This window comes from Bombina bombina, chromosome 3 (assembly GCF_027579735.1).
Source record: "Bombina bombina isolate aBomBom1 chromosome 3, aBomBom1.pri, whole genome shotgun sequence".
Lineage (NCBI taxonomy): Eukaryota > Metazoa > Chordata > Amphibia > Anura > Bombinatoridae > Bombina > Bombina bombina.
In genome coordinates, this window is record NC_069501.1 from 355,709,556 (window position 1) to 355,722,215 (window position 12,660).

The following is a 12,660-nucleotide window of genomic DNA, read 5'->3' on the forward strand; positions in this document are numbered from 1 at the left end:
TTTATTAACCCCTAACCTGCCCCCCACAACGTCGCCGCCAGCTACCTACAATAATTAACCCCTAATCTGCCAACCGCAAAGAGCCGCCACCTACATTAAAGCTATGTACCCCTAATCTGCTGCCCCTAACACCGCCGACCCCTATATTATATTTATTAACCCCTAATCTGCCGCCCTCAACGTCGCCTCCACCTGCCTACACTTATTAACCCCTAATCTGCCGACCGGACCGCACCGCTATTATAATAAAGTTATTAACCCCTAATCTGCCTCACTAACCCTATAATAAATAGTATTAACCCCTAATCTGCCCGCCCTAACATCGCCGACACCTAACTTCAATTATTAACCCCTAATCTGCCGACTGGAGCTCACCGCTATTCTAATAAATGTATTAACCCCTAAAGCTAAGTCTAACCCTAACACTAACACCCCCCTAAATTAAATATAATTTAAATCTAACGAAATTAATTAACTCTTATTAAATAAGTTATTCCTATTTAAAGCTAAATACTTACCTGTAAAATAAATCCTAATATAGCTACAATATAAATTATAATTATATTATAGCTATTTTAGGATTAATATTTATTTTACAGGTAACTTTGTATTTATTTTAACCAGGTACAATAGCTATTAAATAGTTAAGAACTATTTAATATCTACCTAGTTAAAATAATTACAAAATTACCTGTAAAATAAATCCTAACCTAAGTTACAATTAAACCTAACACTACACTATCAATAAATAAATTAAATAAAATACCTACAATTACCTACAATTAAACCTAACACTACACTATCAATAAATTAATTAAATACAATACCTACAAATAACTACAATGAAATAAACTAACTAAAGTACAAAAAATAAAAAAGAACTAAGTTACAAAAAATAAAAAAATATTTACAAACATAAGAAAAATATTACAACAATTTTAAACTAATTACACCTACTCTAAGCCCCCTAATAAAATAACAAAGCCCCCCAAAATAAAAAAAGCCCTACCCTATTCTAAATTACTAAAGTTCAAAGCTCTTTTACCTTACCAGCCCTGAACAGGGCCCTTTGCGGGGGCATGCCCCAAGAAATTCAGCTCTTTTGCCTGTAAAAAAAAACATACAATACCCCCCCCCAACATTACAACCCACCACCCACTTACCCCTAATCTAACCCAAACCCCCCTTAAATAAACCTAACACTAAGCCCCTGAAGATCTTCCTACCTTATCTTCACCATACCAGGTTCACCAATCGATCCAGAAGAGCTCCTCCGATGTCCTGATCCAAGCCCAAGCGGGGGGCTGAAGAGGTCCATGATCCAGCTGAAGTCATCATCCAAGCCGGAGCTGAAGAGGTCCATGATCCGGCTGAAGTCTTCATCCAAGCGGGAGCTGAAGAGGTCCATGATCTGGATGAAGTCTTCTATTAACGGCATCTTCAATCTTCTTTCTTCGGGAGCCATCATCTTCCATCCGACGCGGAACATCCTCTTCTCCCGATGCCTACTAGCCGAATGACGGTTCCTTTAAATGACGTCATCCAAGATGGCGTCCCTCGAATTCCGATTGGCTGATAGGATTCTATCAGCCAATCGGAATTAAGGTAGGAAAATTCTGATTGGCTGATGGAATCAGCCAATCAGAATCAAGTTCAATCCGATTGGCTGATCCGATCAGCCAATCAGATTGAGCTCGCATTCTATTGGCTGATCGGAACAGCCAATAGAATGCGAGCTCAATCTGATTGGCTGATTGAATCAGCCAATCGGATTGAACTTGATTCTGATTGGCTGATTCCATCAGCCAATCAGAATATTCCTACCTTAATTCCGATTGGCTGATAGAATCCTATCAGCCAATCGGAATTCGAGGGACGCCATCTTGGATGACGTCATTTAAAGGAACCGTCATTCGGCTAGTAGGCGTCGGGAGAAGAGGATATTGCGCGTCGGATGGAAGATGATGGCTCCCGAAGAAAGAAGATTGAAGATGCCGTTGATAGAAGACTTCATCCGGATCATGGACCTCTTCAGCTCCCGCTTGGATGAAGACTTCAGCTGGATCATGGACCTCTTCAGCTCCCGCTTGGATGATGACTTCAGCCGGATCATGGACCTCTTCAGCCCCCCCGCTTGGGCTTGGATCAGGACATCGGAGGAGCTCTTCTGGATCAATCGGTGAACCTGGTATGGTGAAGATAAGGTAGGAAGATCTTCAGGGGCTTAGTGTTAGGTTTATTTAAGGGGGGTTTGGGTTAGATTAGGGGTATGTGGGTGGTGGATTGTAATGTTGGGGGGGGTATTGTATGTTTTTTTTTACAGGCAAAAGAGCTGAACTTCTTGGGGCATGCCCCGCAAAGAGTCCTGTTCAGGGCTGGTAAGGTAAAAGAGCTTTGAACTTTAGTAATTTAGAATAGGGTAGGGCATTTTTTTATTTTGGGGGGCTTTGTTATTTTATTAGGGGGCTTAGAGTAGGTGTAATTAGTTTAAAATTGTTGTAATATTTTTCTAATGTTTGTAAATATTTTTTTATTTTTTGTAACTTAGTTCTTTTTTATTTTTTGTACTTTAGTTAGTTTATTTCATTGTATTTATTTGTAGGAATTGTATTTAATTTATTTATTGATAGTATAGTGTTAGGTTTAATTGTAGATAATTATAGGTATTTTATTTAATTTATTTATTGATAGTGTAGTGTTAGGTTTAATTGTAACTTAGGTTAGCATTTATTTTACAGGTAAATTTGTAATTATTTTAACTATTTTAGCTATTAAATAGTTCTTAACTATTTAATAGCTATTGTACCTGGTTAAAATAAATACAAAGTTACCTGTAAAAGAAATATTAATCCTAAAATAGCTATAATATAATTATAATTTATATTGTAGCTATATTAGGATTTATTTTACAGGTAAGTATTTAGCTTTAAATAGGAATAATTTATTTAATAAGAGTTAATTAATTTCGTTAGATTTAAATTATATTTAACTTAGGGGGGTGTTAGTGTTAGGGTTAGACTTAGCTTTAGGGGTTAATACATTTATTAGAATAGCGGCGAGATTAGGTCGGCAGATTAGGGGTTAATAATTGAAGTTAGGTGTCGGCGATGTTAGGGAGGGCAGATTAGGGGTTAATACTATTTATTATAGGGTTAGTGAGGCGGATTAGGGGTTAATAACGTTATTATAATAGCGGTGCGGTCCGGTCGGCAGATTAGGGGTTAATAAGTGTAGGCAGGTGGAGGCGACGTTGAGGGCGGCAGATTAGGGGTTAATAAATATAATATAGGGGTCGGCGGTGTTAGGGGCAGCAGATTAGGGGTACATAGGGATAATGTAAGTAGCGACGGTTTATGGAGCGGCAGATTAGGGGTTAATAATAATATGCTGGGGTCAGCGATAGCGGGGGCGGCAGATTAGCGTTTAATAAGTGTAAGGCTAGGGGTGTTTAGAGTCGGGGTACATGTTAGAGTGTTAGGTGCAGACGTAGGAAGTGTTTCCCCATAGCAAACAATGGGGCTGCGTTAGGAGCTGAACGTGGCTTTTTTGCAGGTGTTAGGTTTTTTTTAGCTCAAAAAGCCCCATTGTTTCCTATGGGGGAATCGTGCACGAGCACGTTTTTGAGGCTGGCCGCGTCCGTAAGCAACTCTGGTATCGAGAGTTGCAGTGGCGTTAAATATGCTCTACGCTCCTTTTTTGGAGCCTAACGCAGCCGTTCTGTGGACTCTCAATACCAGAGTTATTTTAAAGGTGCGGCCAGAAAAAAGCCAGTGTTAGATACGCGGGTCCTTACCGACAAAACTCTAAATCTAGCCGTTAGTTCAAAGTTTTCAGATGCTGCTGTATTTTAAATGTTCATCTTTTTTTTCCCCCCTCCAAAACCAGGTATTGTTACAATCACTTTACAATGCACAGTCTGATATTAAGAAAGAGTTATGGAGGAGAGCAGTACCTTATTTCCTCTGTTTTTTAATTCTTCTTTACGTTAACCCTCTGTATCTTAGGGCCTGTGTGCTTAAACTTAGGGGGAGGGTCTCACCTGTTGTTAATGGTGGTTGAATTTCTAAAGCAGACTAAGTACCGTGGGCCTATACCATTCCTCCTGGCCGTGGCTTGTTTTCCCGGATCTTCCAGTTCGTCCTATTTACCGTCACTCTGCCGACCTGCAGACCCACTATGCCTCAGTGGGTTTGTTAGAATGCAGCGTTGCTGCTAGACAGAGCTAGCTTCTTTAGCTCCTGGTAGGTGCTCAGTTCTCAGCACCTACCCTCTCTTCCTCACATTGCAGCCGCACAGCTCCTCAGCAACTTTCTGTGTGACGTAAGGTGACACCACTATGCCACTCCTCCCCCCTCAGCCACCCCTGTCATGTACACACATATTAACAGACTATTTAAATTTTCATTTGTTAGTCATTACTTTGCACCCCCTTTCACTTGAAGTGATTTTTCTAATTTTTATTTTGGGCTGTGGGGATTAAAAGAAAAGTCTTAACTGTAGAGTGGGTCATTGCAATGACTACAATACATATACACATGAACACCTTTCTTTTTTTAAGGGCTGATGCTGTATTTGGTAGTTCCAACCCCTTACCAAACCACTTAAATAACTACTTATTCTAAGAAATAAACACACAACACAGATAGCTAGGTTTTTAAGACCATGTCAATGGTCATATTTATTAACAAAGATTAACTTGACTTCAACGGTAGTCACTTCAAATATTTAACCTGTGGCGGAATTCAAGGCCTAGTAAAATGATACTATTAGCTCCATATGACAAGAGGTCGCAACCAGATGTTGTGGAATTGCAAATGCCAAGGGTGGGCCGCAAATGTGGCCCCACCTCATTCCGTCTAATAGGCGCGGATGTCCTAAAGGATCTTAAGCCAGCAGACCCGCGGGGCCCCCCAGGTCACGACCTGAGGACATCACCCCCGCCCATTAGCCCGACTGTCACCTCTGCAGACTCCGCCCTCAATTGTTGATGGCTACGACCTCCCGCCACTAGGAGATACGTGTTTGTTATGATGCACTTCAACCTCTAAGGCACTGGTATAGCAAAGCCCTGCAGCAATGCTCATTCCAGGAAGCCACTAAAATTACGGCTAAGGTCTTACAAAGAGCTAGGTCAACTAACCCCATCCCTGCCTTTTGCATCTAAGGACCATCTTGGAAGCCATCTGCCTGAATGACGCCATGAAACGTTGAGTTAACAACTACTTAATAACCACTAACAATAGGGTTTGGAGGGAGGGAAACTTTCTTCTTGAAAATCCCAGGTGGAAGAGGCCAGATTGTTCCAGAACTTCCCTTATAAGTGGTAAGCCTAAGACCTCCCCTCACTTTGCAACATTCTTGCTACTACACTGCACTGGGATTTTCACTAGCCTGTCAGCTCATCCCTTAACTCCATTACAGGGACTCTGCTACCTTTCATTCCCCTAAGGGCTGATGCTGTATTTGGTAGTTCCAACCCCTTACCAAACCACTTAAATAACTACTTATTCTAATAAATAAACACACAACACAGATAGCTGGGTTATTTTTTAACAAAGATTAACTTGACTTCAACGGAAGTCACTTCAAATATTTAACCTGTGGCGGCATTCGAGGCCTAGTAAAATGATACTATTAGCTCCATATGACAAGAGGTCGCAGCCAGATGTTGTGGAATTGCAAATGCCAAGGGTGGGCCGCAAATGTGGCCCCACCCCATTCTGTCTAATAGGCGCGGACGTCCTAAAGGATCTTCAGCCAGCAGACCCACGGGGCAGGGCCCCCCAGGTCACGACCTGAAGACATCACCCCTGCCCATTAGCCCGACTGTCACCTCTGCAGACTCCGCCCTCAATTGTTGATGGCTACGACCTCCCGCCACAAGAGACAGGCACTCCCAAAATCGGGCTCTTGCCACCACCCGCTAAATATTACTAACCAAGGGCATTTTGAGGACCGCCAGGAAGATCGCCAGCCCATCATCGGACAGGTGCACCCCATCCGGGCGATACAGCCCTTTCTTGTCCGCTGAGATCAGTTCATGGCGGACCACAAAACCCCCTACAGCCAGCACAGCTCTACCCAGCTCCCTGTTAACTTTTTTCATAACCCTATAAGCTACTCTAGGTGTGGGAAAAAATCTCCAACGCAACCGGGGAATTATGTTGGACCAAGCCAACCTAACCCCCGGGAACGTGGTACAGATCCACTTGACGTCGGACCTCATCGCATTGATGAGGTCCAAAGCCGGTGCACTCCCTATATCATTCCCCCCCATGTGGAGGAGGATGATGTGGGGCTGTCCCCATCTATGTCTAGGATTCTGGAGGAGGGCAGGCAAACCATCCCACTGTAAGCCTCTACAGCCCAACCACCATATTGATGCCTTTGACGTCGGAAGATCCAACTGCTGCCCCTCAGGAAGAGAATGAGCCCTCAGTGCCGCCCAGTGCACGTAAGAGTGCCCTATGATCCAGATTTGAGTAGGACCTGTAGCCACACCTAAAAATGGATTACATAGTTAATCACCTGAATCATAAACAGACAACACAACCAGATAACTGCAAAGACGCATGATTTCTTACCCATGCCCCATTTAACCTCTAGGCCTCCGCTGGCGGGCGCACATATGACTTATAACATTGGGACCTCCTTCTTCCTAACCTCTGGATGTGTTCCCCCCTCCAACCCAGCGCCGCTGCGCTGGTAGCAGCCCCTATCCAGAAGGAATGAGGAGTGATTCTACAGGTCCCCAAACCTGCCGCAAGTGCCACCTTTTTGAGCACTGCTGCAAACTGGTACCAAGAAAGATTGGATCCATCAGAGTGCAACAAGAACTTAGCAGGGCCTCATGGTCGCTGCGCCATGTAAGACCTTGTCATCAAAACTGGGCAGGCACCCGAGGCTGAAGGGGTCAGGGTCAACCATACCCCTCTCCCCTCCTGGTCCGTCTTTGAATGCGAGATAAACAATAACTAATTATCCCCCGCCAATTTAACATGAGCCAGCTGCATTCCAGAGTTAACCGCAGCGACCAGCTCCCCCGGCCTAAGGGCAGCAAAAAATGCCAAAGAAAAGGCGCACTGAAACAGCTCCCTTTCGCCAGGCTCGATGCAAACGCCCCCGGTGGCGTCAAGCAGCCTGAATAATCTGCACAACGTCACTGGTTCGTGAGCATCTTTCGATCTGCCTTCAAGTCTACCCCAACCCTTTATCACCTGCCTCACCAGGAATCCCTTAGTGATGTTGGGCCACTCTAACATGTTGCAGAAGAAGGAAACAGCCGCTATCTTGTTAGCTATAGCACCCTTCGAGATTCCCTGCCTGTTCCTTTCTGCAAGCCACTTCAAGAACAGTTCCCTAGGGGCTTCTCCTGCCGCTGCGCCCTGTTCGTGACAATAAATTACCCACTCACCCCAGTGCTGTGAATAAGCTCTCCAAGTATTCGGTGCCAGGGACACCCTCACGAGGTGCCCTACGGACCTCCATGCCCCGCCAACTGCCAAATAGAGTGGGGACAAGGTAAGCCAACTGCTGCTGCATTAGGAGCCAGTTTGCGAAACTGCTCCCATTGAAACCGTGAGATTGCGTCCGCCAGGGTGTTGTTGACCCCCGGGAACATGTCTTGAAGTAAACTGAATATTACATTGCAAGCACCTCAGCACCAGCTGGCGCAAATACCTAACCACTACAGGTGATGAAGCAGACAATCTATTTATGGCGAACACAACGCTAGCATTGTCCGTCCAAAACACAATAAACCGGCCCTTTAAGGCCGGCCCCCAGAGCTCCATAGCCACGACTATGGGGAAAAGCTCCAGGAGTGTCAGGTTCCTTGTCAGGCCCCCTTGGACCCAGGATAGGGGCCATGGCTCGGCGCTCCATTGCCCATCCAGGTAAGCGCCATAACCGGCTGCCCCGGCTGAATCCGTCAGCAGGTGCACTCTCTGACTGGAAACCCGAGGAGCACGCCAAAGCAGCGTTCCGTTAAAGTCTCTCAGGAAACACTCCCATACCCTTAGGTCTTCCCGCATGTCCTCTGAAACCGCAACCTTATGCGCACCATGGGGAGTGGAAAGCATAGCTTCCATCCTCCTATTAAATACGCGGCCCATGGGTATGATTTTGCATGCGAAATTGAGTAACCCTAGTACTGACTGTAGCTCCCTCAGTGGCATGCTCCTTGCCACCATCGCCTTGCGCACCGCTAAGGGCATGGCTTCCACCTTGTCGTCGGAAGACGACATAGCCTTGCAGCAGTGTCAATCTCAATCCCCAAGTACGTGAGCCTTGTACAGGGGCCCTGCGTTTTTTCCTCAGCTAGCGGTACTCCGAATTTCGCCATTAATCCCCGCATTACTGTGATTAGCCAATCGCATTCGCGGGTATTTGCGCCGCCGACCAGCAGGAAGTCATCAAGGTAATGGGCACCTACTCCCCCGCCGGCCGCCGCCACGATAGCCCAATGTAAGAATGAGCTAAATTCTTCGAAGTAAGCACACGATAGCGAGCAACCCATGGGCAGGCATTTGTCAATGAAATAACTGCCCTCGAATTTACACCCCATTTGCCTGAACGATGATGGGTATATGGGGAGCAGCCAAAAGGCAGACTCGATGTCCATTTTGGCTAGCAGCGCGCCCGGCCCACTGCAACTATCAACTCCAATGCCTGGTCAAATGATTGGTAGGTCACTGAGCTTATCAGTGGGTCTATCGCGTCATTGACAGACCCGCCCATCGGATAAGACAAATGCTGAATCAGGCGAAATTTCCCCGGTTCCTTTTTAGGGACCACCCCCAGTGGGGAAATAACCAGGTCAGGGATGGGAGGTCGCTCAAATGGACCTGCAAACCTCCCAAGGGCAATTTCGCCCGTACTTCCCCCGGCATTTCATAAGCTGACTTTAAATTCTTGTGCGAGGCAGACCCAACTACCACCCCCAAGGTTGGTATTTTAAAACCGTCTCAAATCCCCGCCAATAGATTGGCAGCCGCCACCCTATTTGGGTAGGCCGCTAGCCAAGGCCTAATGGCGTCCAGCTTCAGGGGTGTTGGTGCTCTTTTGTCCAGACCCCCCTTTATTTGCCCCACGGAAGACTCCACCATCCCTCCGCTTGCGGCACTCGACGCCTGGGTGTTGTCCGCTGCAGTACGTGCAGGCATGATGAAAGGAGCAGGAAGCCCCTTTGTCACACTGCCTCTCGTTGTACTTCCAACAGTCCCTGCCCCAACGCTTGACCAGGCTCTGCGGTCTAGGGGGCCCTGCCCGCAGCAGCGATCCCCCTGCCCCCCCTTTCTCTGGTATGAGCTGGGACCACAGGTCCAAGTCTTTCACCCCAAAGTTCAGAACTGGGTTCCCGACCATTTTTCTCCTAAATTCACTGTCGTAGGCCCTCCACATGCCTTCCCCGTATCTATTGTAGATACATTCTATAATCTCCGCATACTTGATTACATCTACAGCAGCCTCCGGCTAACAGGAGGAGAATACCCTGAAGCACCGCCTCCACTCTTCAAATGTATGCGGACGCTGGATCTTTTTTGGTCCAGTCCCGTCCTCACTACGCTCCTTGTCGCACTGTGCTTCCAGCGACAGCTCAAACATATTAACATACTTGTGGTCTCGAATTTTTTGCACCGTCTTGGGCTTGAGATGCGCATGCAGACAGTAGATCTTACAGGGGTAAGAGTCCCCCTGCAGAGCCACCCTCCTAGTGTTAACTGGTATGTCCTGTGTCTGTGCTACGCTCTCCCCTCCCACAGCGCTGCCCGTGGAGGCCGCTGCTGCGCTTTGCCCTGCCGGCAGCAAAGGCTGATCCATGCTGCATAAACCCTTAGCCTGATTACGCTCTTCAACCAGCAGCTTCAACATTCTGAACATGTGGCGCTGCCCCTTGCTATTTAGCCCTAATTTCCTCCCCCCATCTGAGTCTGAATCAGTGCTGTAGTCAGTGTCAATGGTGTGTGGCAAATTAAGTAAATTTCTCTCACCAACTGCAGATGTGGAGGGTATTGATGTTCCTGGTGCAGCTCCCACTGTTCCACCTCCTGTTGTCTGAACTGATGTTCCAGCTCCTGCTTTGCTGGAGAGCTCCGCCCTTTGCGCTGCAGCCATTGTATCCTGTGGGGAGAAACAAACGAGAGAGGAGTATCCAGGCATGCCACACGACCCCCTTGACCGCCACCCCTAACTGGGGTAGAAGTGCTGGCCCCGGCCCTAATCGGGACCCCTCTAGCACCTTCATCATCCATCTCCCCACTCCATTCATTCATTGTCCCTGAAACAGTGGTTGAGGCCCTGGCTCCGCGCGCCCTATCTGCGTTCGCGCTCTGAGCACCTGTAGCAATAGCCCTTGAGCCCCCTTGCGCCCCTGCATCACTTTGCTGCAATGTGTCCCCCTGCGTGCCATCCGCAAACACACTCTCTCCCAGTTGGGGAACATATGTATTACTGGCACCCCCCCCTGTCTGCCCACTGGCGCCCCATCAACAAACTCTGTGCTCTCCCATAGGCCTGCCTGTTAACTTTGGTCCCCATTAGCCTCCCCCTTTGCAAGCCACGCCCCCTTTGCAATGTTGTGGCCCTGATCACCAGGCCCGATGCTGCAGAGTGTTGCGCAGCAGAGCAGGCCCGCCCGGATACTCCCCCCTCACCTGTGGAGAGTACCCGGCTAGGCCTCTTCCTGGCCCGAGGAACGCGTCCTACCGCTCCCTGTTCCGGCCGTCTGACTGCCGCGACGCCGGAAGTGACGTCACGCGCGTCATGTGATGGACCGGAAGTGGGCGCGGCAGACGCAAGGCCGCAACCGGAGCTCGCACTAGAAGTAGCAGGATCCGACTGAGCCACCAATGATGGATTTGGGGTGGTAAGTGGGTTACGGCCCGTAGGCCCCACGTTAGCGGTGGACTGCGCCACCAATGCAGCATCCGGACCGGGCCTGAGAAGCCTCGTCGGATGATGGGAAAAGCTAGGCCCCGGCCGATGCGCTGCACTAGGCCCCGGCTGATGAGGGGCGCTAGGCCCCGCTACCACTTGGGGTATTACCGGTGGACGATGAGGGGCGCTAGGCTCCGCTTCCATCTGGGGTACTACCGGAGGCAAAACGGCCGTAAGAGCCTTAAACAGGCCCACCACGGCCGCCGCCACCTCTTGTGACATCCCGGAGGCTGTGAGATCCCCCAGGCCGGCCTCCAAAGCCCTATCCAAATTGGAGGGGCCTAAATTCCCTGCATCCGCCTGGCCTGCAACCATAGCAGTACCAGGCCCGGCAGATGCAGTCTCAGGGGCTGGGGAACTGGGTACCACATGGCTGGATGGGATAGCAGATAATACAGGCCTGGTTTCTGCAGGAGTTGGTGGCACCACATCCTTATCCTCTTCCTCTATTCTAGGTGCACTCCTCAAGGATCTCCTAGGGGACTCCCTGAAGTGAATAGACACCGCAGCACTTCTCCTGGACCAAGACATCTTCACTTGAAGTATGGCACAGAAACTTTCTTCTTGAAAATCCCAGGTGGAAGAGGCCAGATTGTTCCAGAACTTCCCTTATAAGTGGTAAGCCTAAGACCTCCCCTCACTTTGCAACATTGTTGCTACTACACTGCACTGGGATTTTTACTAGCCTGTCAGCTCATCCCTTAACTCCATTACAGGAGACTCTGCTACCTTTCATTCCCCATTGTTGTGCATTATAAGGAAATGTGAAAGCCCATATGTAGTCACTGGCTTGCACCACCTTATAGTAGTGATATTTTTAAATTATTATTATATTTTGGGGTTATGGGGATTATAAAATAAAATACTACTTTAACTGAAAGGTGGTGCATAACAGTGAACAGCACACACACAATATTTTAACACAGAAGGCAATTATATATATATATATATATATATATATATATATATATATATATATATATATATATATATATATATATATATATATATACAGTATAATGTAATGTACAGTATGTAATAATGTAAAGCTGATAATATTTATTTAATTTATACTTGCTTTTTAAAATAATAGTACTTTTTGAATAAAATATGGTGCTTGAGTGACCACCTCATCCATAGTTGCCAATATTTAGAGGGAAAAAAATCAGGGACACTTTGCAGCAGAGCAAGCAAGCAAGTTACCGGATTATTGATGACCTACTGCTCAACTGCTCCGCCCACTCAATTCTGCAATCAAAATACACCCAATTTATAGTAATACTATAATTATTTACAATACCCCCCCCCCTCTTTATAACAATTCAGCACAGCTCCTTACTTAGTGGGGAGGAGCTATGTGTAAGTGTTTTTTCTTCTGATTTGTGGCAGTATAAGCATTCATCACTCAGAGAAGGTGCAGAAAGGATTCCCTGCCTAGACCTGCTCTGAGTGATCAAGAAGAGTACTTGCTGCATGCACAGCCTCACTGGCAGCTCCTCCCCATTAACTTGTGTCACACATGCCCCAGCTCAGCTGCAGCCCTCTAAATCTAATGGACTGGAGGGAACATTTCCAGAGACTGTCCATGGAAATCAGGGACTGTTGGCAACTATGCTATTCTCTGTGCACTTGTTAGCACACGCCTACTTCCTGTACAGACCTCAAGTGAACACTGACAACCGAGACTTGCTCTTCCTGGGCTGCAGGCATCTGCCTTCATAT